This window comes from Lutjanus erythropterus, chromosome 13 (genome assembly GCF_056507025.1).
Source record: "Lutjanus erythropterus isolate fLutEry1 chromosome 13, fLutEry1.hap2, whole genome shotgun sequence".
NCBI classification, from domain to species: domain Eukaryota; kingdom Metazoa; phylum Chordata; class Actinopteri; order Lutjaniformes; family Lutjanidae; genus Lutjanus; species Lutjanus erythropterus.
In genome coordinates, this window is record NC_139329.1 from 22,634,858 (window position 1) to 22,661,556 (window position 26,699).

General features: G+C 40.1%; 1 protein-coding gene across 3 annotated transcripts in view; it reads right to left on the bottom strand.

Moving 5' to 3' along the window:
- The window catches only part of LOC146316543 (transcription factor SOX-6-like), a 151,564-nt gene that overhangs the window by 124,266 nt on the left and 599 nt on the right, over positions 1–26,699 (bottom strand). For 2 of the 3 annotated variants that reach the window (XM_084734171.1, XM_084734169.1), the window contains exon 2: positions 2,969–3,038. The gene's annotated coding sequence lies outside the window, so the exon portion shown is untranslated. Of the gene's footprint in view, positions 1–2,968; positions 3,039–25,113; positions 25,431–26,699 lie in introns of those variants that run through there. The other variant, XM_084734170.1, reaches the window with a different exon arrangement.

Here is a 26,699-nt window from a genome sequence, read left to right on the forward strand (position 1 = left end):
GAAATACTGGCTTCTCAGACAACACTACAGCCATCATGTTCCCTTCTGAAATTTCCATTCTGGGCCAGAATTTATTTTTTTTCCCCCTCGTTTCAGATTTATTAGAGTTTAAATAAATGCTGAATGACTCCAGGTCATAAGAAACCATTAATAATCTTTTAAACAACTTGGAAAACAACTTTCTTCAACCATAGACTGATGATTAAAAAGGGGTTCAACCCATCTAATACACTGTTTATGGCTCAGATTTAGTTTTTGGGCTGCAGTACTCATTTTTGAACACTAGGTTCTTACATATTTCTCCTTTAAGACTATAACTTCGCAGGTTCAGCATATATATTCAATGAAAATGTTAAGGGTTTATTTCTCTTTTTTGTTCACAATTTTGTTAAAAGGTTTGTTAGTGACCACTTCTCTTTTTCCAAGAAAAAGAGCATGATTATGACACAGGTGTACCTTGGACTGGTCACAATAAAATACCACTCTAAAATGTGCAGCCTTACCTTGAAAAAAAATAGGCACTGAACTGGCTATTTCACAGAAGACTACAGATAACAATTTTTTCCCAGAACGGCAAACTCATGTCGACCTACGACCCACCCCACTCAGTCTCTGATTGGCTTACCCTGATATTCTTACCCAAACCCTAAAGGGGCCTTCACATGCTAAAAAGTTTCACCTGTGGTCACATCTCCATACATCGTCACATACAGTTGTTGTCTCATTGGTTGTGCTCTGGAAGGGCAGCGGCAAACAAGGTCAAACTTAAAATAAATTGACCTTTGAGCTCAAAGTTCTCAGTGTGTTATTGTGACCAATCCAAAGCACACCTGCGCAATAAAAAAGAAGTGCACACTAACACAGACTGTAACAACTTTGTAAACTTTGAGAGAAATAAACATTTTTTGTGCATAGAAGAAATCTTAGATCTTTTTCTGCAACTAATGAAAATGGGAGCAAAAACAAAAGTGTTGCACTTATATTTTCGCTGAGTAATCTTACATGAAAATTCCTATATCTATAAATGTCACGCTACAGGCCCAAAAGAGCTGAGATCTTATTCTCAAAGTTCCAGCACTAAACAGACACAAACAAAAATCTGGATCTGGATGCTCTGAAGGTAAACACACTGTAACCAATATAAATCTGTTTCAAGACAGAAACATTAGTCACAGACACACCCCAGCTCCTCGGATCAAAGCCATTAGATAGAGTAAGTACAGTAAGAGTCAAGGCCTCGACTTCGCTAATCCTCCAACGCACCCGCTTCCTCCCAAAGTCCTATAAAACAAAGATACCATAAATCGTTGCCGTCACGACACGGTGGGTACCCTTTTAAGACTGTAATTTTGTTAGGAGGGTCCACTTGTCATCTTACCGCCATGTAATTAGATTTGAAAAGCAACTGTATGTTAAAAGACACAATAATGTGATTTCAAGTTTCCAGATGAGCTGATGAAATTAAGAGAATTTCATGGAATTTACAGTGGTTCGGTTTTCCCCAATAATGACACAATTCCTTTTTTCAAATGCGGGACAATTAGGCAGAAGAAAAAAATATATATATTAAGTATACTAATTACTGCATTGTTTGCATTATTACGTATATGCATTATTATGTATATTAAATGTATGTATGTATTGCTGTCCAGTCACAAAATATTAACTTCAAAAACTCACCAGTTCTAGATTTACCAATGTTTTTGACTTGGGAAACCTTCAAATTAAGCTATCACTCAATCTTGATAATTGGGATGAATCATGTCCTACCAAAAACAAATTAAAATGAATACCAATGCTCTAATTTTTTTGTAAAAATGTATTCTTCAGGGATTTATGTATATGAAATCTGTGTAATTTATGAAGAAAAATCTCCCTCCCTCCCTCAAACAGTTTTGTCCCAGTTTTCAAGAATGAGCTGTCAACTTGCAACATCTTGTTCAACCAGAGTGTTTCTTCCTCTTCAGATTGTTATATTTGACTATTTCTACTTGAGAATTTCTTAGAGGTATGAAAAAGTGAAAAAATCCAATAATTTATGAGAAGAAAAGTTTAAAAAGCTTTTTATTGATCTTGTGAACCCTTACTAGGGTCTTGACCTCCATGACTGTGATATAAGGTGACTTACATGAGCCATAAATCAAGTCTTTGAAACCGAACTCCCCGACCAACCAGCAGGACACAGATTATTAACCACGACAAAACACTGAAGCTTGTCAGTCCACCCTGCGAGCAAGTGGCCGGCGAGAATCAAACAGGCCACTTGTTGACCTAGCAGTGACACGGCTCAAGGGCCACTAGAGAGGGCCTTAATAAGTATTCTTAAACAGGGGGATTAGCCAGATGGTCAGATCACTCTTTTCTCCAACCTCTCCCATCTGTACATTTCATATGTCTCCCGCCTCTGTTGAAACCATCGAGATCGGGCCACTGCGACCTCACCAGCTTAATTTGGGCTAGTGTTACCTACAGCACTATTTGACTCCAGATATAATCTTTATTGCTCACAGAGAGAAAGTCCATTAAAAGGCATACTGTAGGTCCACGGTGCTGAAAGGTTCCTGGAGTGATGCCTGCAAGAGTCTTTAAAAGACCCCTTTCTTCACCCAAGTGAAAGCAGCTATTGAGGGTGCACAGGGCAGAATACTAACCGGAGTGAGTGGAGGTCTGCAGTTGCTGTGAAACAAATCAAAAGCGTTCTCTATGTGCCGATGGAGGGGAGAGAGGCAGCGGACATGCACAGAGTCAGCTACAGTTTGGCTTACATGGACGCACACACACATATACACACACTACTGGGGCAAAACGTGGTGTGGTCAAACAGACAGTGAGAGTTGCTCTGCTGTGTTTTCAGGAAACAATGGTGGAAGCAATCATTCAAAGTGCCGAACAATGGCACAAAAGAGCACACGGGCTGGTAAAGAGTGTTACAGTGCAAGGAAATAAGTAATCAATAAGGAAAACTTACAGAAATAAGAGACTTCAACTCCAACACCCTCTTCTCACTTGTGGATGACTTTAAAATTCATGAACGTCACCTGAAAGAGAGGAAAACAGAAGAAAATTATTATTACCATGTTTCTTTTAAGGGGCAATATATAGCAATTGCACAACCAAAAATGAGTACTGCGGCTCAAATGCTGATTTGGAGCCATAGACTGTGTATTTAATTGGATTAAATCCTACTAAATATACAATTTATTGGTGAAGCAACTTGTTTACCCCCGCCCCCTCCTTCCCAGACTTGACAAAGCTCAGGCAGGCTGCAGGAACACTGCAGGAGCACAAGATGAGTGCAACATTATAATGACAACGAATCCACCACTGGGAGTAGATCAGCTGTTTATAATAGTCAGTTGTCTGTCAATGTAAAGCTAAGTCTGTTACCCTGAAAACAGAATCCACTGCTACGAAAATACACACTCTGAAGTTGGAGTTCAGTGGTTGCCTGTCTCCCTGCCTGCCAGACTGTTAATAAATTGATCAATTTAACCGTTATAAACATGCATCTACTCCTCTTTATCAGTGATTCCTTGCAACTCATAAACAGACACTTACTCATCTGGCAAACAGTCAACATTAATTTGAACTCTGATTTAGGTGAAACGGGCAAATTCAAACAGTTATAGAGAATGAATGCTGGCTGTTGCATTGTTGGCAGAGAAGCAAGTATTTCAATTTAGCATGTTTCCTGCATCTCTGATGGTATATCATGGTCATTAGCTAGCATTGTCATTTTCATTCAAACTTAATAGAAACAAGTGTGCGTGACTGTGGGAGTGTGTTTGACGTGTGCCAGGTCCATGTGTATACGTGCATATCTGGAGTCAGTTTGGTAGGATTTAAGTATAAATAAATAAATAATTTCATTTAAAATGTGGATGTATATTTATAGATATTATTGATGTAATTTACATGCAAAATAGGTCCATCCAACCAGCAGACAAAAAATTTACACTTCAGAAGGAGCCCATTTCCACAAGTAAAAAAAGCAGACCTAGCAATCCTGATATCTAGATCCTTTGCATCAAAAGCTGTGAATTAAAGTTTTATTTGGACTAAACCAGAACTGGAGACAGTTGGAACACTTTTGGTGAATATTATTTTGTTTCTGTTGAGTCTGAAAGAGGATAACAATGCTAGCTAACTAGCTAATTTTTCTAGCGGCTGTTTAATTGAGATGACTGTGATGAAAATGCTCAAAAACCCTTTAGCAGAAGGTAACATTACTAAACAGATGTGCAGCTTGTAAACAGACATATGTGACATGATATTGTGCAAGTAAAGAATATCATGGAGGTGAGACGAATTTAACCTTATTCGAAATAAATAGGAAGGACGTTGTTTCTGGAAAGAGATATTGCTGTTTATCTTTTAAAATTCTGTGTGAACCAAAAACAAAAATCCATTCACTTCCATTCACTCAGAGGCAGGTATATTAAAACCTGGGCAAGTAACCATACCTACATTCATGGCTACATACCGCTAGAGGTAAGTGAGAAGATTTTTATGTGTAATTTGGGTGAACCAACCCTTTAAAGGAAGAGTGTGTTGCCCTAAGGAATCAGGATTCATTTTAATGAACGCTGACCAAATTCTTCACATCCCACCAACAAACTGAGGTTTGACAAAGTATGAAAATTTGAATTTGGAAAGTGTTTTTGGAGCCGAGTGAATGCGCTCTGGACCCACCTGAGGTCCCTCTGTAGTGGACGTTCAGGACAGAACAGAGGTCCTATGTGAAGTCCACAGCAGAGTCAACAGAGGATCACTGTATTTCTCACACAGCACTTTCACTGCCCAAACACCAGCACACACTCAGCCACGCAAAGTCCAACAAACAACAGCGTGATTCTTGTATGCAGCTTTGAAGTCGAAGAAATTGGCCGCAATTTGTCTTAATACGGTTATGCCTGATATTTTCTTTCAAAAACTGATTCTAATAAAGGGCGGAAAAAGAATCACTCTCATCAGATGGACAGCTTGTCATTCCTGGGCTTAAGCAGACCACTCTGAGAGCTAACCTGAGGTCAACCTTATTATAGCCTCACATGCACACACGCACACACTACAAACAGCCATTTGCTAAAGCAGGGGTCATAGAAAACAAATAATAACATCAAAGAGGTCGCACTGCCAAAGGAGCGCTTTGAAAGTAGCATGTTCACGATGGGTCCGCCCTAAGTGGGCCCCAAATTGAGAGAGGATGGGAGCTAGTCTTAATTGACAGTGGGAGGCTGCTAATTAAAGAATGAACTGAGCTGGATGAGGAAAGACTTAAAGAGAGAGGCCGCGTTCACACAGATGAGAAACAAAACACAGCACAGCAGCAATTCACTGATGCTATGCAACATGACAGTGCCCTAACACGGCATCTAAGTTGTACAAAGAGTGCAATACAAACACGCCTTTGATTCTACAATTTGAGGCTAATTGAGAACAATGAAGAAAAAAGCAAACACTGGGCATGTATGATCTTTTATTCATGTCTTTAATCAGCCAAATGATTCTCTCTTGGATGCATTTTTTCTCTCAGGGCACAATTAAGGGCAATTCTGACCAGAACAACTCAAAGGCTTGTAGTTCTTGTGATAATAATAACGATAACAAATAGTCGGCAAAAAACACACTCGTGTGAAACATCCCTGTAACATTTCTGTAAGATGCAACTACTTTCTTTTTTCTTTCTGTTATTTTTTCTTGGAGAAGCAGAATTGCCTGACAAAAGTTGGAAAGCTGAGGACTCTAAAAGCCACCTTTTCAATCCCCTGAGCACCGTTCACACTCTGCGGCTCTCGATGACCCGTCTGAACACGTTCCAGATGTCTGCAGAACCAGTTATTCTGTTTCCTCTCCTTTTTTTACCCCCCTCTCTTCCCTCCATTCCTCCGCTCCACACGCCCTGCCACTCATCTGCAGATGGCAGATCTGACACCTGGAGGATGCTGGGTAATCAGAGAGACAGCTGGCTGCCCAGTAGAGGAGAGTTGCTGCATAACGCACATGCTCACACACACACACACACACACACACACACACACACACACACGCACACACGCACACACACATTCGGCAGCATGTGCAGGCATACACTCGCACTCACACTGACATGCATGAATTTTGCACAAAACAGCCTATGTGTTTTTGCATACACTGACATGTACATGTACACGTACAATACTGTATATATTTGGAAAGTGCAATAATATTTTGTAGGATTAAGGTGTTTTTGCATGATAAATGAGGACGACACAACCTTATAAAAATAGACTAACTGTATGCAGTGATGATACCATGTTGCTGTTAACGAGGGTGTGGCAGGAGATCTCAAGAATATAGATTTAAATACCTGCCACAGTAAATTTTCATGCTCCTACATGTGCATATTAAACCGTTTTGAGCTGTAGCAGCCATACATATTAAGTAAGGACTTTTTTATTTGCACAGCTGAGGCCTATATGAATTTGTACAGAGAAATGTAGAAAGAGTTTTCATAGTATCAGAATTTTGACACAACACAAAAAGTCCTATAGTCCTATATAAATACTTTTTATTTTTTTATTTTTTATTATTATTATTTTTTTTACTTTTTCTTTTTTAGAGGACCATTCTTTAGTGCTGGTACAGAAAAAAGTCAACTCTGTCAGGTTTTGCCGCAAGCCAAATTTCAGACTGAACTGATGTCTGAAACATTTTAACAGGTGTTAAAATAACTTTGCTGTAAAAGTTGTTTTATTCACAACATTATACAAAACATTTCTACTAATTTGTACGTTTTAGTTTCAGACATAATACCTGACACTAGTGCAAAGGTATACACAGAACAGTAGAGTAAAAAAAAGAGATGTTCTTCTGGAAGTGAATGAACCGCATCACTGAGCTACAGGTCACTGGAGACTCAGAGGTGGAAGTGAAATGGTAACATAGAAAAGATGATTCCTCCATGTAAACATCAGTGCATGTCACATACAAAAGGTGTAAAAAGATGAAAATCACATAACAAGACTAACAAGCGAGGCAGTGACTAGACCGTGGAGGAAAGGTGAGGTTCAGTTAGCTTTGCACAGAAACAGAAATGTCCTTCAGAGGGCAACTTTACACAGGTATCTGTACTTCTACTTGAGTAAACAATGTATTTTTGCCTCCTCTGGAACCAGTTAGTACTCAAAGAGACCCATAAAGAGAAGCTGACACACTCTCTCAGACAACAAACCCACACAACACTTTGTTCTTGTATTGGTGTCTCTTCTATCCTCTCTCCTTTGCATACAGACACTCCTGAAAGCACATTAAGTTTATTTTTCTGTTTTGTTCCGTCTCCCTCTCTTGTTTGCCCAGTCCAAACCACTGCTCCTCTCCTCCACCTCTGAGGAGGAGCTGACATAGGAGACCCGGGCTATAAAGCCATTCCAGGCTCCTCCTGACAACTGCAGGAAGTAGCAGCTACCTTTTTGGCCCACTGTCCAACAGCTGTAAAATGGCACATGTTACCCTACCGTTGAGCCAGCGGCAAAAAGACACTTAGAGCAGCAAAACGAAAGGCCAGAGCCTTGCTTTTGGCAAACGCAACGGCATGACGTCACGGCATTACAGAGAGTAACAAGAGAGGTACGAGATATTTAGTGCACAACAAGGAGACACACTGTGTTATATTAAGAGCGATGTCTGCACCTGCACAATGAATGCACACATTCACGCAACAAAATATGCACAGTCCCAAATGTTGTCTTGTTGCAGCTGTCAATGCCACTTGTGCAGACGCGGACACACTAGAGTAAGAACAATGGAACTCTATGAGACAGAAGCTCTCTCAATGAGCTTAGCACCACATGAGGCTCTGTGCTGCCACTTCCATGTCTGCACCATAGGAAACGGAGTATGGTTCCAACTAATCATATGGGCAATTAAACCAGAATGAGCTTCACTTGACCCATAAATGATGAGCTTATAGCACACATTGACTCTCAGAGGACCGCTGGCCATGTCGTACAGGCCTCGTAATGTTTCTGTTATTATTTCTCGGGGTTTTCTCTCGGGGGCTCTTCCTGTTATCACTGAGCTGTTAGTTTACTGCATTTCACACTTTGAAATTGTGACTGAGAAAAACTTGAGACTTGTGGGGTTTCACACTAAATATGGTGTTTTTGCCCAAAGCTTCTACTTTAATCAGAGTTCAGATATCAATCGTATTTCCTACAAAATGTGTTTATATAGTTTTATATATTATATTATATATAATTTGCCTTGACAAATATCTTGAGAAGAATTTTGTCCAGAAATTGCTGTCTGGATTTCATTACTGGCAAGGTTTCTTTCCAATGTGTGACATCCCAAACCACAGGGTGTGTTTAAAACAAACTATTGTTTGTGCGATGTGGTATCTGACCACATTTTAAGGCAAAAAGGCCTCTAGTTCAGGTGAAAAGCATCACAGACTGCAGAGGTGAATGTAACAAAGTACAAATACTCAGTTACTTTATGTAAATAGTTTTGAAGTATCACACTAATTGAGAATTAATCTTGACAACTGTTTACTTTCAATCTCTACATTTTAACACAAATATCTGTATTTTCTTCCCCTTACAACAGGCTTGATACTTTAGTTTTAATGCATCTGAGGGGAATTAATGATTATTTTTATTTTGCATCATTGCACACTGCCTTCCCAACATCAAGACTGATTTCAACCTAAATAGAAAGGATAACACACAGTTTCCATCATGCATATCAAACACAGCAGACATAATAATACAAAAAATAACATACAAGATGTAACAGGACGAAACAAGACAAAGAACAACGTAGAGCACATAGCAAGATGAAAACTATGTAAATTTGTAAAAAGATGCATTGCAGCTCCCCAAATAGCATTGGCTTTTTGCCATTGCCCCCCTCCTGCAAGATGTATTTAAAAGCCCGAAGTCGACTGTTTCTTCAGCCTCTATTGGGTCCTTTTGTTGCAAGTGAAGCTGATTTTAGAGGGTCTCAGTGTAGAGAATGCATTTGGGTCACTTAGCCATTCTTACATGCAGCAGGAAACCCATACTACAAAGCCACATCACACTTCCAAGTTTTACTTGGCCAGGACTTTTTTAGAGTTTTTACAGCTGAACTTTTGTCAGCTGGGCAATTGGTCCACTCGTCAGGTCTTATCTTTTTCAAAAACATGTCTATTTTTGTAAGTTAGCACTAGCCAGCTAGCTGCTGAATTTATTTTCAGGTTGCAAATCAGCTTTGTGGCAGGAGCAGACCAGCTCAGGTCAACAATGACAGCTTATGAATATTATATTTTGACTGACACAAATTGGAAAGACAGGATTTTACTGGTCCCCACTCAAAAATCACTGGGGATAGACGGCACTTCATCACACTGGGTCAGAATTGCAGGCACTGAGTCCATCAGCGCCTGCAACTGTCACAAGAAACGAAAATACAAATCTACTGTATGTAGAACCGATCACATTGTGATCTTCTGCATCTGTGTTATAGTTTGATTCCAATGTCGAAAAAGCAGCAAGAAGGCAGGTTTTTGAACACTGTTTGACAATCTAACAAACATACTGAGGTTGAGGCATACTGACCCAGTGCCACACAGAGGTCGCAAGGTGGTTGATTGGTTGCATGTGCGAAGGGCAGGACTTTGATCCCATGTGTGGTTGGGTTTATGCTGCTAAAACACTTGCTTAAGGTGGGGGAAAGATAATGTTTCAATATGAATATGTTGCGGTTATGTTGATAAAAAAGACATGGTTGTAGATATGCATGTGGGTGGGCAAACTGCTGCTCAGAACACCTTTAATAAGTGGAATGAGGGAAGGGGATGTTTGCATGAGTGAAAAGCCTTTGTGCTGCCTTCACAAAAGATCTAGGTGAACATTACAAAGGCTTAAGTGACAACATGTATTCTCTCCCAGGTCGCTGTTAACATGAAATATTGCTAAAGTAAAGGGCAGGAGGGAGGGAGAGGGTTGGTAGGGGCAAGCGCCAGCACATACATCTCAACCTCGCCCCTCTGCTCACTACCCTTAGGAGATTACATTATGGCGCTCACCATTGTCCCGCTTCTTCAAGACAAAGCCTGTTCCACTGTGCAAACAGCGCGCCTTGGAAAGATTGTAAAAACAAGAGGTGAATGTCAAAGGCAGAAGTGAATAGGATCTCTCCCTTCTTTTGTCAGGCTGGTAAGGTATGCACAAACACATCGCTGCGTGACAGAGAAGAAAGAAGGGCCTTGTGAGGGAAGGAGCCGGAAAAAGTTGAAGCGTCTTCACATGAAAAGGCCAATACCGTGAGAAGTCTCCTGCCTGACTCCTGGTTCTATAGAAAAAGCCCTCCACAAGTATTTGGATGAAAGACCCCCAAAACACACAGAAAACAGTACGCTCAAGACAGAAAAACAAGGCCTGGGATGATGACCTCTAGCTGCATAGAGAAAAGAGTTTTCTGGAATATAGAACTATAAAAGGACACTTCACCCCAAAAATCAAAATACATATTTTACCCCTGGCCTGTATTACTCATAGATATTTTCTGAGATATCTGCCATAGAGATATCTGTCTTCTCTCCAGTATAATGGAACTAGATGTCACTCAGCTTGTGGTACTCAAAGCTCTAAAAAATTAAATTTGAAAAATTCAAAACTAGTGTCTCTTTGCAAAAATCATGACCTGGTTGGTCAAGATAATCCACCAACCTTGATGTGAGTAGTTTCATACAGGAACTACTTTTTTTTCTATTAGAAAGAAAGTAGTTCCAGTATATTCTAAAGTAGTTCTGGTATATTCTTCTTCAGAAAGAAAGAAGTTCCTATATGAAATGTAATTTCCTTCACTTTCATTTTTAAATTTCTAAACTTGCTCTGTGCCAGAAAACACCCTTGTTTCAGAAAAGAGTTCACAACCTCAATTTGTTAAAAGACCCAAAATCTAAAACTAACAATACCAAGATATAGGTATAGAAATGTGCAATTATAATCACCTTTGTTTTTGAAAATTTAGATTTTGTGAAATGTTGGTCGTTCAAAGGTTTTCCATTTGACAAAGCTGATGTCTTCATTTAATTAAAAAAAATCACTAGGAGGTTGGTAGATAGATGGATAAATTGCACCAGAGGCCAGTGAAAAAATATGTATTTTGAATTTTGGGGTGAACTGTTCCTTTAACTTTTTTGGATCCAGTAAGAAAATGATAATATAAAATAATATAATCATCAAGAAAGTAAATTTTCTTCATTTGCTGTAAAGTGATATCAGATGTACAAGGAGCAGCCAACCACAGCTAAGCTTCCACTGTCCCAGCCTGAAGTCAACCTTGTCACGACCCAAACAAGGCTTTAACTGTCAGGGGCAATAATGAGGGCAACCTCGGCTCCCTCTAATTTACAAGGCCAGCGCCAGCCTGTAATTAATTGCTGCGTGCATAAATGTAAATGAGTCCACTGGGGAAGCAGAAAGAGAGGGAAAAAAACGGCTGTCAGGCCAATATTCCAGCAGGGAGCAATCTGCGAGAAAGGGAAATGATTTAGAGGACAGCGCACAAATCTGCTGCTCCGTAAAACACGGAGAAGCTGAATGTGAGGGGAGGCTTGTCGAGATGGAGGAGGAGGTCGTCAGGAACGTTTAAAAAAACGAACAGAAAAAACTGTAGTGGCAATAAATATCCAGTGTTTTACTTCAATCTTCTCCTCCCCCGTACGTCTACCATTTGTATTCATAAGAGGAATCAAACATAGAGTTTATCTCATCTGCCAGACCAAAACTCCCCCACCCCACTCTGCTCTGACTTGTTGCACCGTGGTGACATGTTTTTCTAAAGAATTAATGTACATATTTTATTTTATAGAAACCTTTAGAATGACGCAAATGTTTATTAAGGATCAAGACATTTTCCTTTACTTAATTTTTTCCGCAGTTTTTTTTTACTCAAGTGCATTTTTGTTGCTCCGTCCGTGGCTGAAACAGAATTCTTGCCTGCTAGAGGTCAGTGAGATTCAGTCTGACAGAGTGATTACATGGCAAAAGTTATTGATCTGATATCCACTAAGCTGCATTTTTCAGTCCTTGGTATTTTATGATGCTACTCACATTTTGTGTCCCATCTCCTTGGAGCTGTTTAACAGGAGAGGTCATTTTAAATCTTCAATAATCCAGGGAATGTTGGTAGAATGTGTGCTATATTTTAACACATTTACAGCTGGAAATGCACCAGTGGAATCCGAGTGGGCCAAAAAAACAACTCTGCAGGTGGTTGATTAAAGTGAGATGATATGAGAAACTTACTGATAGTCTACACAGCCCTGGTTTGGAGAAACAGAGGGGGCACCGGCACAGAAGCTAAGCAATTTACTACTGTGGACAGGCTGAGCAATAAAAGGTATTTAAGCCACTTAATAGAAGGTCCACCTAAAATCTACTTTCTCCAACTCCACAGGCAAAAATGGTAATTTTACCTTGCAGAACACTGGACCACCGCTGCCTGAATCAGTTAGTTAGTTTGTGTTACAGTGTGACTTTGGTGTTTTAAAAGTTTAGTTCAGATTCACCAAAGTCAAACAATAAGACAAACTAACTGATCGAAGCAGCGGTATCGGTAGCAGCACCTTCTGTGTTTTGCGAGTTAAAATGACTGATTTTGCCCATGGAGTTTGGTTGGGTTGGAGAGAGCCATACTTGGCATAAATAATGTTTCCCACCAGAAAAAGCTGTAGCGGCAAAGTAAAGCAGAGAAAACATTCCAAATATAGCGTACGCTTAAAATGATATTGATTTTTGAAAGCTACTACAAGGAACTTTTCTTTTGTATTGATTTTGGAGACCCCTATGGACAAAAGCGTGAGTGTTTCCACAAAACATAAAGTCAGAAATAAATTTATCTGAATAGAAATCTCCATCTGCTTCTTTTTAACTGGCTAACATACTACTCACTGTAACTTTTGCCTGGAAAAATGTAAACACAAGCTTGTTTCATCTGATTTCAAGGAGAATCAGACCCAGTAGCAGGCATTAAGAATAAATGTATAGAAATAGCCAGCCTTCTCATATATGCTCTGTTTTGCTTATGTAGGTCATGTAGATGCATTAGCATGAAATTTAAACAATTTCTTAACTAGTTAAACATCAGGACTCTCTCCATCATCACTGTTATTATCTTGTATCCTCTACCCTACTCTAACTCATGGAGTTGCAAGGTGACAAAGAGCACATTAAAATCAAAGAAAGGCAGGCAGAAGAAATATGTAATCATTTGTGGCAGCTACAATAGCAGCTCTCATTCATAAATCTCCTGTACAAAAGGCTGCCGCTTAACTCCCTTTGTGTGCGCCATGAACAAACAAGCACAGAAACCATTGTCCATTGAAACCTGCGCGAATGTGAGGAAAACACACGTGAAATCCACAATGCGTGGGTCAAAGTAGTGACACTTAAAGACACACTCATACACAAACACACACACACACACATACATACGGCAGGCCCCGTAGCAGCCACAATAGCGTCTTTATGACATAAGCTCCTTTTCACTACAGTGCTTTACAAAGGCAAATGAGATTTTTCCTATAGCAGGCCTCCAGCAATAACAATTGACATCACAGGCCGACCTACGTATGTTTCCCATATTAAAGAGGGAGACACGGTGTAAGCTCCTTGAGAATGAGACTAAACAGCTTGCTGAGGCAGCGATTTTCCCTCCTGTAGTTGCAGTCCCTTCTACAGGGAACCGTCAACCTGAGGGACTGTGGCAAAGTGCTATTTTATTTGGTTACACACCGGCTGCAAGCCTAATTAACTGCCTCTTACACAATACAGTAGTACGACTGACCCGATTGGTTGTTTCCAGTGTAGTCTCATGTCAGGCTGAACACTAGAACAAAGTTTGCTCCCAAAACATGCGGTTAACATTAGACGCATGAAAGAGCCCAACAGGTGGGTCCCATGGAGAGCCTGTGATTCTCTTCAGATGGCTCTCACACATGCACAGTGCTGCTGCCATTACCATTAGGAGCAATATGTAGCAATTGCCCATACAAACATGAGTATTGCAGTCTAAATAGCAAGTTGGAGCCACAGACTTTATATTAAATAGGTTCAATCCCTATTTAAGATATGATCTATGTTTGAAGCGAGTTGTTTTCCACCACCTCCTCCTCTCCAGATGTGAAGAAGCTCAGGCAGGCTGCAGGAACAGAAACGCAGTTGACAATAAATGACATCAAGTCCTCCACTGTAAGTTGATCAGCTGTTTATTACTGTCAGTTATCTGTCAATATAAAGTTAAGCCTTTTATCCCGAAAACAAACAAAAGTCCGCTGCTCTGAAAATGCACACTCTGGACTTAAGTGGCTGCCTGTCTCACTGCTTACCAGATTCTATTAACGTATCGCTCAATTTAACTGTTATAAACATCTACTCCTTCTTAAAGATCAGTAATTATTTCTTATGACTCACAAACAGTCACTTACTCAGTCAGTGAACATTCAGCATTAATTTGAACTATAATTATTGCAAAACCAGGAGACAAAAATAGTTATATTGGCCTGGACGAAAGGAGGACACTGCAGCTTTGTTGTTGTTATCAGAGAGAAGAGAATTGAGTATTTCAGTTAAACGGATTTCCTTAATCTTTGGTGATGTACGGTCATTTTATGATAAATTACAGTAAATGGCCTAAATTACAGATTTCTTCTCTGTGTATCTCGTGGACGGGCTTGGAAGGATTACGATTAAAATATATCCCAACACAGTTACTAATTACCAAAACTGTAGTCAGTAGCCTAACCCAAGTATCATAATATTACAGTAATGTAATCTGATTACTTTCTATTACCTTTGGATTACCTTAAAACCAAATATGTTTGAATTGTTTTGCCTAATATATTTCACGGTTGTTGTGAAGCTGTTAATTGTTTGTCCAGTGATTCCTTCATTTGTTATGCGCAAATGCATGCTAATCATGTCTTCTTTTTCTGTAACTGTAATGGAATACTGTTACCTTTTTCTGTATCCTGATTACAAAATACTATTACATGTAATCTGTTTCTCCCCAAGGCTGCTGGTGTATTCTTGTATGTGGAACCCTCTGGCACAAATGTCAGCAGCCGCCCGTCCTACCATCTAAAGTGTGTTGGATTACGTGGCGGAAACCTGAGGTCTGAGCCCAGTCAGCTGGATACCCGAGCCAGCGCCACTCCTCTGCACACCCCGTCATCACTGAACATCACACTCCACACGTCTGCTAATCCAACAGCATGTACAGAACATAGCATACCATATACAAATAGAAATGAGCCAGGAGCGTGTCAGGAGCATGTCATTTATGAATACGTTCCCAGGCACTGTGCAGCCCTGGGAACTTCATGACACAAGGAATGAACCTGATGTGTGTATCTCACGAAGACAGCTCTGAAAGCAGGCCGTACATTTCTATTCTGAGCCACACAGTAGATACCAAGCCTTTCTCTTTTTTTCAGTGCTGCTGCTGCCTCCATCTCTCCAAACACTCACCACCATCTCATGATGACAACGGCTCGATTAGAGACTTCTTTACGGCCTGGAAACCATGGCAACGCCCTGCGTAGACAAGCTGGCCGACGACCAATTGGATCTGGCCTCCGGTGGGTGGGACCACGTTATCCTGGCCCTCGCTACTTTACCACAGGGTCATTTCAGAGGCCTCGCACCCCGAACCCTGCTGCCACGCCCCATTACTCCAAACCACTACGAGTGGTAAAGTGAAGGTTAGCCAGCCTGCTTTTAGAGCAGCGTGACGCTTCTGCAGATGGGAGGAGCAGAATCAAACTATAACAGCAATGTAAACACGAGCTAAGGGTACAGTCACAACAGGCTTGTTTGCATTTGCTTTAATGGGATAGTTTGGATCATTTGAAGTGGCATTGTCAGTGAATTACCAACAACAGATGGCGGTCAACACACCCCCAGTTTGGAGAAACAGCATGAGTACCAGTGTAGGAAGCTAAGCAACTAAATGTTGTGGACAGGTTCTGCAACAAAACATATTTTATCCACCTAAATAAGGTTCACCTAAAATTGATATCAGTTTAAGTGTACGCTGTGTTTTGAATATTTTCACTGCTTTACTTGGCCATCAGACAGCCTTTTCTGACAAACCAAATATCACTCTCCCCAAACCAGCTGAACTCTACAGGTGAAAACAGTCTATTTACCTCACAGGACATGGGAGTTGCGGCTTTACCACTGCCTCAGTCTGTTAGTGTTGTTGTGTGACTTCTGTGAATTCCAACTATGCTTTAAAAACACCAAAGTCAAAACACAAAAGTTTGATAATGTTTAAGTTTTGATCCCACTTGGATCTTCATCGGGTTTGAACAATGGAAACCACACCCATATTACAGCACACCACACCGCCACAATAGGCTGACATGCTCTGTGACAGCAGGTGTGGTTAACCATTCAAACCACACAGGATGATAAACATTCAAAATATTTACAATTAATAATAAAGTACATGGAAAAAATTTAAAATATAGAGAGAAAGACTGGGTGTTGTCATTATTATTTTAAATATTTGTGGCATGGTGTAAGTGTTTAAGTGTTGTCTTGTTTTGTTTTTTTTCTGATAGCCTTGCACCAATGTGATATATATAATTAATAAAATATAATTACTCTCCCTTTTACATACACATGAACCAAGCAATTTCAACCAATAATATAATGACATCCGCCCATTAATCTCTGTTTTAGGGCACAGAGCTAAGATTCAAGACACAGATGATTCATCTGCACTTTAAAGGCTAAAATCTTTTAACAAAAGGCCAGCCTTAAAAATGAATGCATGAAGATTGAAAGACGTGGTGCAACACTAAATTGTTGGAGTACCCCTTTAAATAGTACTTTGGCAAGTTTGTTTTTCCATTATGCTTCTCAGTTAAACAAAACATGATACTTGTCTCTCAGACAATTGTGATTGTGAAGGTTGCAGACTGTCTTTTTCCTTTCCAGGCCTTTCTATCTTCCAAACACTTTCAGTAACTATCCAACTTTGTTTAAACAATGCATCAGTATCACATGGTCTCTTAAATTACATGAGTAATGTACTGTATAATAGAAAACAAAGTAAATTCCCCTTCTGTAGTTTGGAGCTAAGAAAGCAAGCATTGTGTGAATGTTGTATGCCTTGAATGTGTGTGTGTTTGTGAATAGCACGCATGTGTGTGCACACTGTCCAAGCCAAAATATGCATGCGCTGTGACGTGTGTTGTCTAATTCATCTGACTGAGTAGCGTTTGACACTTTCAGCCGCTTCTTCACAGTCTCAGAGAGGCTCATGGGAGCAGCACATGAGGCCTTTCCCTCACTACAAACATTTCAACACATTTCAATTTTTTTGTTATCATCCTTGAGCAGACAAACTTCTGATGGAGGCTCAAAAGGATACCAGCATTGTTGCACTACAATGGCTCTGGAAATGACTAAAAAAGTCTTTCAATAGCAGATAAAGTGAGGCATAGTGATCAAATTCGCAGGCACTGCACTTGAGAGTGATCCATGCAACATTAAAACCTGACTTTCATCAAAAGGTAACGCAAATAATTTCTTTTGTTTGATTTAACCTGCAGGGAGTGTCAGAGGGGTGGGGTTAATGTGTCATAACCTCTGCCAGTGGCACAAAAGATGAGTAAATGTATCTTCAAACACTTTCATTTGATTGTCAAAACTTTCAGGTCCTTGTATTGTCTTAGATATCAAACCCCACCCAGCTGGTTCTTAAGCAGGATAAACCAAACCAGGAGATGTTTGCTAACGACACCCACTTTCCCATATTGACTCCCGGCAATAGGTTAAACACACTGCAGGTTGTCACTGAAGTTAGGAGTCATCTTCTTGCTGTTTTCCCTTAAAATATTTATATTTTTGAGGACAGAATCTTCAATATTTCCTGATTAACTTTTCTGCACCCGGCAAATTCATCACCATTGGAAAACAGACTTCAAGAAAAAAAGGCAGAGAGGGAAAGTGGAAGGAAAACTAAAGACTGACTAGCTCTTAGACATGCAGACGTGCTTGCATGTGATTTCCCTTCTCTGTAAAATCATCAGGAGCAGTGTAATTGCCAAAGCATCTGCTGCTGCTGCAATTCCAAGGCCGCAACTACTGACTGACAGATAAAGAGCCACTGGAGCAACAGTGTCAGTCACCTGGTCACCCTGTAGTCTTGTTAGAAATACCAAAGGTCTGCAGTTTGATTGGCTGAAACAACGAGACCAACCACCAACACGTTAATCCTGTAATTTATGTCCAAGAATTAGCAAAGAATCAACTGCTGTGGACATTTTTCCAGGACTCCTTTTTTACTGTTGGCTGCTGCTCCTGGAGAAACTTAAACGTCCGTCAAGTGCAACAGAGAAGAAACAGTCTGAATTATGTCTTCTTACAATGATTTGGTCTCCTTAAAGTGAAAAACAATAATGGGATTTCCATGACCAAGCAGCGATGAATAATAACTTGTGAGGCTAATCGATTTTGCAAGCAACATCAGAGAATCTGAAGAGCTTTGTACTTTGTTGTTTCCTTTAAATGCTATATGTTTCTTTGGGGGGAAATACTTAAACAAAGGTCAACAATCAGTATTCAGATCAAGAGTCAGCATGTCAACATCATGTCAAAACCAAGAGTTAAAGCATCTGGCAACACAAATCCACAATAGCCTTTTATGTAGTTTAGGGTCTTATGTACATAACAGTGAACATCTAAAAGTATTAGAAATTAATTTTATTCCATATTTGAGAATACTGTAATTTAAAGCTATATGTAACATGTCTAAAGACGCTATTTTATATATTTTGTTGAACTGTGAACTTACATTATTGCATGTTTCCAACAATGATAAAACCCAGAATAATTTTATCCAAGGTAACAGTCTGTTTCCTACTAGCCACTAGGTACCACGCTAGAGAACAGCCACTAATTATACTTAATGTTCCAATACACGTTACCTTGTCCATGAATATGATTTCTGCCTGAGTCATGTCAGATTTTCATCTGCAGTGGTGGTTGTTTAAACTGTATCTTTTGTTATTGTTCTGTTATTGCATTTAAGTTAAAAAAAAAAATGCAATTAATTCCACAGCTAATCGTTTAAAAAAAATTCACAACAGTTGTCCCACAAAACTGGCCATAACAAAACTTCCTTGCTTTCTCTCAGTCTGCCTCTTTGAGTCTGAGCCAGCTGACAAATGGGAAACTGAAGCTGTATTATCACTCCAGACTCCTTTGACAAAAACATTCAAGAATCATTTCCACCTTGCAGAACATGGAAGTTGCTGCTCCACAGCTGACTCGATTTGCAAAAAGTAACATTAGTTCTGATCCAAACTAATGTATTAGACCACCAAAGTCACACAATAAGATATAACTAACTGACTGAGGCAGCTGTACTTCAGAAAACCCTGTGTCCTGCACAAATTACTGTTTTTGTTGAAGGAGTCTGGTGGCTTTGAAGAGAGCATAGAGAGCATAGATGCCAGCTTCATTTCCCCATCAGAAAGGGAAATCTGACAGCAAAGCAAAGCCATGAAAATATTCTAAATACAGCATATACTTAAACTGACAGTTTTGTTTTTTTCAGGTGGCTGTATTTTGAATGCTGACTCTGTCAACAGCCGTACAATGTCAATCAAAATTACTGTACTAGGTTTTCTGATAGTCATGAATGCTTATTTTCACTCAGGTTTTTGTGGACGATTAATGGGAAACTGCACTTTGATATGCATTTTTACTATCCACTATCTAGAGATTTTAAATCTACTTTCTATTTCAATTTGATTCAAATTTGACTTGGACTTGGCTGTTTCAAATCAATGAAACTGAATCATATGGTTCATCAGATTGATGTTTAAGTCTGCTTTTACTTTGGTCTTTGCACCTTCTGATCTCTACATGCAATTGTTTTTCATTTCACAGAGCTTCTTAACTCTTTATTCCAGTCCAAGCCAGCAGAGAGAAAAACATAATTTGGGGAAATAAATTCAAATCTATATGCTTCCCTTGCTTTTTATGTCCTCTTTTAAACAGGGAACAGCATCGGGTAGAACAGTTCAGTGTGTGGTCCTATCAGCAGTGTCAGATCAATGTTGCCGAGTGCTTCAAATACTTGAAGACGCTGAGGTTGAAGTTATTGTGACCACAAGATAAGAAGATAAAGTAAATTTGCTGCTCGCTATTTCAGCTTCACAAAGTGTTTCACAATGATTGTTGCTTCCTCTGATGAGGATGTGAGAAACAACCTTGACCCGGCATTAAAGGAAACTTCCACTCTGCAGCACCTTGTATTTACATATCATGAGCTCCTACATTTCCACAAATGATTTTCAACAGCCGAGAGAAACGACAGCCGTCTGTGATGTGTTACTGCTGAGTTTTTCCACTCAAGAAAAAGTGAGAGGGGACGGAGCGACACTGCGGTTTACCACGCAAAGCTGTTCACAAATCACAAAATAAACAGGACAACAGAAAAAAAACAAAACATTCATCACTGATAATCACAATATAAGAATAAAAATGAAGCGGTTTCAGTTTAATGTGGATTATAGCCGCCCCTTTCATTTTTCTCTCTGGGCAGGCAGAATGCCAGGTTTGTGACTGTTAACAGTGCAGCACTCATTTGTCAAAGGTTCTTGTGTAAACCATATATTTATAAATCTTACTCAGGTACATAAAAGCCATTGTTAATGTTGCAGTCATCAGTTGATGGTGACACACACCCTGATGCCTGAGGAAAAAAGAGTCAGAGGGAGAAAAGAAGCGAGGATGCGGATGAACTTCATGAACTTAAGCTGCTCTGTGCATCACGACATGCCAACGCTGAACAAAGATGCTGTCTTAATACTCTGTATGAAGATGTGAAGAAACTGTTGTCATCAGGAGCTGCTGGTGTGTCAGGTGAGCTCTTATTCAGAGCTTTGTGGGAGGCTGGTGGGGAGCAGGTGCTGGAGACTCTGCCACAGAAAGGAATGGTTGCCCCGACCATTGAAAGAGAGGAGCGAGGAGAATGAACGCGGCCCCTCGTTATTCTCCACTCGGGGGAAAAATGAGGAAGCTGTTTCCAAGGCTGTGTGGTGGTGGAGAACAGAGGAGGGATCCACAGAGAAGTACGCCCACCCAGCGGGGCACACACACTTGCACCCACACACACACGCTCAGAGTCAATAACATGGCAGAAAGGCCACCCAGCAGAGACACAGATGACAAGGACGCACCGAGAAAATCTTTTATACACACACCTAATTGTGTCCAAGGACATGCATTCACATATGCACACAGGTACACATACACACCTAAAACACACTGGATAAAATATCAAAATGCTCATGAGTACACTTAGTCACACACAGAGGAACATTTGACAGATCTGATTATGCCAACAATCACAAAAAAAAATCCATAAACACACATAAATACAAGCACACACATGCATTGTATGTACAAACACACACCTCAGCTTGCATTGTGGTTGAGAAACTTATGGGCATCTGCCAGCGTGCTTCAAGTGCTCATTCTCTGGGGCCTCAACCTTTCTTTTTCAGCAGCAACACTGCAATTTGGGTGTGCCGTTGGGCCAGAGATAAGTATAGGATGACTAATATGCACTTAGGACCCAGGGAGAAATACTTAGAGCTAAATGTTTAATTTGTGTTTGTACAACACATGTCCAATTTGGGGGCTGGTGTCTTTTTCAAAGAGTCCGACAACAAATAATTAGGACTCCCCGGATCGGCCACAAGGCTTAAAATGGTGGAGTGACGGTTTTCCGATGAAGGTGAATGACATCTTGAAAAAAACAACATGTGGAAGCACTTAAATCTTCAACACCGTGGTCGCATGGAAGAGAGGCGTTCAGCTCAATAAAATAACAGTAAAGCTAAAGACGTTAAACACTATGATGCATCCTAAAACTGTAATTAGATGGTAGTTTTTGCAGGTAGTTGTGGATGTCTGATAAAATGCAAATTCACAGTAACAATCTCAAAATTCAGAGCAGTGCTCCACCTCCTCTGTCCAATCTCTCCTGAACACTTAAACCTCAGATGGAGGAGAGACGTTGAGCTCAACAGACAGTGTAAATAAAATAACAGTATTGCTAAAGGGGTTAAAAAGAATGATGCACCTTGAAACTGAAATTTATTTTGCATCTTTGCAGTAAATGGCAAACTCACAGTCACAACCTCAAAATTTAGAGCAGTCCGCCACCTCCACTGTTCAATCTCTCAATCACTCAATAGACAAAGTAAGTAAAATGACAGTATTATTAAAGGGATTAAACATGATAATGCAGCCTAAAACTGCCATTTATTTTGCATATCAGGTAGTTGTGGAGGTCTGATAAATTGCAAACTCAGTCACAATCTCAAAATTCAGAGCAGTTTTCCACCTCCTCTGTTCAGTCTCTCCTGAACACTTCAATCTGCAACACCGTGGTCAGATGGAGGGTAGACATAAAGCTCAACAAAATAACAGTATTGCTAAAAAAGGCTAAACAGGATGATGCACACTAAAACTGTCATTTCTTTTGCATATCTGGTAGCTGTAGATGTCTGATAAATTGCAAAGTCACAGTCAGAACTTCAGATTCCACAGCAGTCCTCCACCTCAACTGTTCAGTCTCTCCTGAATACTTAAATCTACAACGCCTTGGTCAGATGGAGGACATGCGTCAGCTAATAAAATAACAGTATTGCTAAAGGGGTAAAACTTCATTAGATGGCATTTCTTTTGCAGGTAGTTGTGGATGTCTGATAAATTGCAAACTCTGAACATTCAGAGTAGTTCTCCTCTGTTCAATCTCTCCTGGACACTTAAATCTGCAACACTGTGGCCGAATGGAAGGCATTTTGTTTAAGAGACAGGATAATTAAAATCGGGTTAAACAAGATGATGCACCTTAAAGCTGTAATTTGATGGCACATCTTTTGCAGGTAGTAGTGGATGTCTAATAAATTAACTCAGTCACAATCTCAAAATTCAAAGCAGACATCCACCTCCTCTGTTCAGTCTGTCCTGAACACTTAATCTGCAACGGTGTCGTCAGAGGGAAGATAAACATAAAGTTTATAGATTTTCTGAATACATATCAGGTGGAAATTCACGATCACAATCTCAAAATTCAGAGCAGTTAAACACTTATATCTGCAACACTGTGTTCAGGTGGAAGATGGATTTATGGGTCAAAAATAACAGAATTGCTAAAGGGGTTAAAGAGGATGATGTATCCTAAAACAGCCATTTCTTTTGCATATTTGCTGATAAATGGCAAACTCAGTACCAGTCTCAAAATTTAGTCTTCTATCTCTTGTGCTCAGTCTCTCCTTTTATCTCACTCTCTTTCTCTCTCAGCCGTCAAATCTCTTAATCTTTCATCTTTCCAACTGCTTGTTCCCTCTCACTGCCACTAAAGAGCCCCGCTGCGCCACAGGACCAGAAGGAGAAGGACCCTCACAGTCCAAGAAATATATTAGAATAACATTTGAGCGATGGATAGATTTCTAAGTATGAGAATTAAATCCTGAGCATGGCCTCGCGTTACATTAACAAGCAGTGTACACATTTACAGGGCTTAACGTTGGAAGCAAAGTCAAAGAAAATGATATTTTCAGAGAGGAATTTGGTTTAAAATAATTGTTTTTTTGATAATAGCTAAATGTGTCTTGATGCTGGAAAGAACACAATGTGACTGTATGTGTGTATGAGAGAGATGTAATCAGAAAATTTAATTGTAGAAAATCAGAAAATTAAATAAAATCAGTATCTGAGAGATTACAAGCCCATAAATTGAGACATGTTATTTCTATATGAGCAAATGAATAAGTATGATTTTTTTTTTAAATCAAGTAGTGATTTTTTTTATCCAAAGAATTAATTTTCATCTTAATACTTATTTTAATTTATTTTATATCACATGTGGAGATTAATACAAATTTAAGGGTCATTTTACGCATGGCTCCTAACAGTGATTTCATGTTGCTGACAGAGTCCTAATGGACCACACAGTCAGCTCAGTGACCGGCCGGCTTGGCCGCCTGTTGTCAGCGCGCACAGAAGAAGAAGAAAAAAAGAAAAGAGCTGCAGGTCTCCCTCACAGACAGCGCAGAGAGCGCGACCATGCAGCCCGGCCGGGACAATGTGCTGAATTGGCAGCCTATATATAAGTCTGCCATTTGGACACTCTAATGCCACTTTACCTTATGAGGGAACTTCAACCCGCAGCACCTGCTCAAAACAAAATGCCATAGGAGATCAACTTCAGCGACCCCCCCTCTGCTCGGATTGTTTTTCAGACAGACACTCTCACTTACAAGAGAGAGGGGAGAGGGGTGGGTGGTGGTCTATAAATTGTTCTGCCGGAGTCCAAACAATTAAAACAACTTGTTGGAAATTGTGATTTACTGCGCAGTGGGCCGCTGTGGGCACGTCCAGACTGGCAACGGGAGGATCTGTCAAGCCGGGCAATTAGAAGTCTGGATAGAGGAGTGATTTGATGGGCAAACAAAAAATGTGGATGCGTAAAACAATTAAATCTCAAGCAGAAAAACTGCAAATGACAAGAGGTTAAGAAATAATAACTTTAAAGTTGTTTAAATGGTTTTACTAATCAGATAAGCAACTGTTCGTTTCCTCTTTAGTGGTTTTCAAACTCATTTTTATCCAGAATGCATGATCTCTCTCCCTCTTTTGCTCTGTTACTCTAAAAGCTGCTTATCTGCAGGCGAGCAGCGGCTTATCTCAGAGGTGTAGTGTGGCTCTAAATGTGGGGAACACCCTGAAGTGTCTTTATCAGTCTGATCCAGGTCGTTGTCGTGCTCCTTGTCCTCCTGTACCCCCGGTCACATCCTCATCGTGAACCCATGAGGGCAAACTTTCACACAGCTGATTGTCCGAGCTGCACAGTCCTTGCTCCGGATAAGAAACTGTCCCGGCACGCATGGCTCAAGTTCACAAACACACACGCAATTAACTTCACACATAACTAGAGTTGTCGCTCTGTTGCGCAAAGTGGAACTGACACATTTTTATCAGCCAGAAAGTGAAGACGCACGGCCCAAACTTTTAACCACGTAACAAAAATAAAGACAAAGAAACTTACAGACTAATTCCTCAACTCGTTCGCCGTCCTGTTTGTCTCTCCGGTATTGTCTCCCAATGGATCCGCGTTGGGGCTCCGAGTCTATTTTAATTTATGACTCACGCATTCTTCTAGGGTCAGCCGCCGTGACCTCCGGGGGGAAAGTTAACTCGGGCCCTAAAAGACGCCCCTTCTTTCTTTCTTTCTCCCGTTTCTCTCCTCAGTCTGTTTCTATCTATTGTATTCCGGTACATGTGAGGGAAACACAGGTTCTCTGCTGCGGGGCTGAAATGTGCGTCTGTGGAGGTGCAGCGCAGCCGGGGACGCGCACAGGCTGTCCGGCAGAGCGTGAGGCGTTCACGATGATTCTGGACAGAAGGCTACCCCTGTGTGGCCGAGGAGGAAACTACTGACAGTGTCATCCCACAGACTCCAGAGGGTCTAAATGGGATTACTTCAAACTGAATTCTAAGAGGGTGCTTTAAAACTAAAATTCAGTGTCTCTTTTATTTTATTTGCCACGTTTGAATTATCTATTTTTCTTATAATGCTTCAGAAACTCTTTATAAATATTTCTTAATGGGTTCTGGGCCTATAGAACCATTATGTGGTGTTGCAGAACCGCTGAACCTTTTCTGTTAATAGCGCGTGACAGGCGTACTGGAGGATGGACACAGTAAAAGTTATAGCTTCTGCAGTTTTTGCACAATAAGACTGTATCTCTTATGGGTGCAATTTACTTTAAATACTCAATGTTAAGTAGCAGCTACACCAATATCTTCATTTGGGAGAAAAGGATGGAAATGCATTTTTAAAAACACGTGTTTAAAAGTCAGATATCTATTTATATCAAGATCACAGATTAATTTTTTTTAATTTAATTTTTTTTAGCCCCCCAACACAAACTCCAAGATGAGTCTGAGTGGATGAAAGTGATACGAAATCACAACTTTTTGCAAAGTTTTTATAAACATGTCGCTCAGTTTGAGTCTCATCTCAGAACACTCGGTTTTTTAGTGTTAATTAAAAGTTTAATATTAGTTATTATGAGGGAAAATAAACAACATTTCTAATAATTTTGTATGTGCATCATAGAGTATATGCAATAGTAATTAGGCTATAACGATAACCTACAATAAACTTAGGAGAGTGGTTATTATAATCATGAATTGTCTTATCATAAACTTATTTATTCTACTTTGAGCTAAGATAAGATAAACTTTATTCATCCCACACCGGGGAAATTCACTCGTTACGTCGTTTTAATGCCTTATTTGATAATTGCCTGGTTTTAAATCTGTTATAACATTCATAAATTACTCTGCAGAATATTTTTGTTGATTTATTTATATAATACCGTAATACAGAACTTTTTAAAAAGAAAAATGTATTCTGTAAGTCACTGCAGTAGTTTTTGCAGGTCGCATCATGTCTACCGAGTCTAATCACGGTCCAACTGCAGGTTTAAAGGCTCTGCTGCTGCCTGAATCTGCTGCTGTCATCGCTGTTTGTTGTAGAGCGGAGATAAGCGGAGTGCGCACCGACTTTTCAAAACAAGCAGCAGCCCGGAGGACGCACCGGGTCCCGGTCCCGGTGCTGTCCACTGT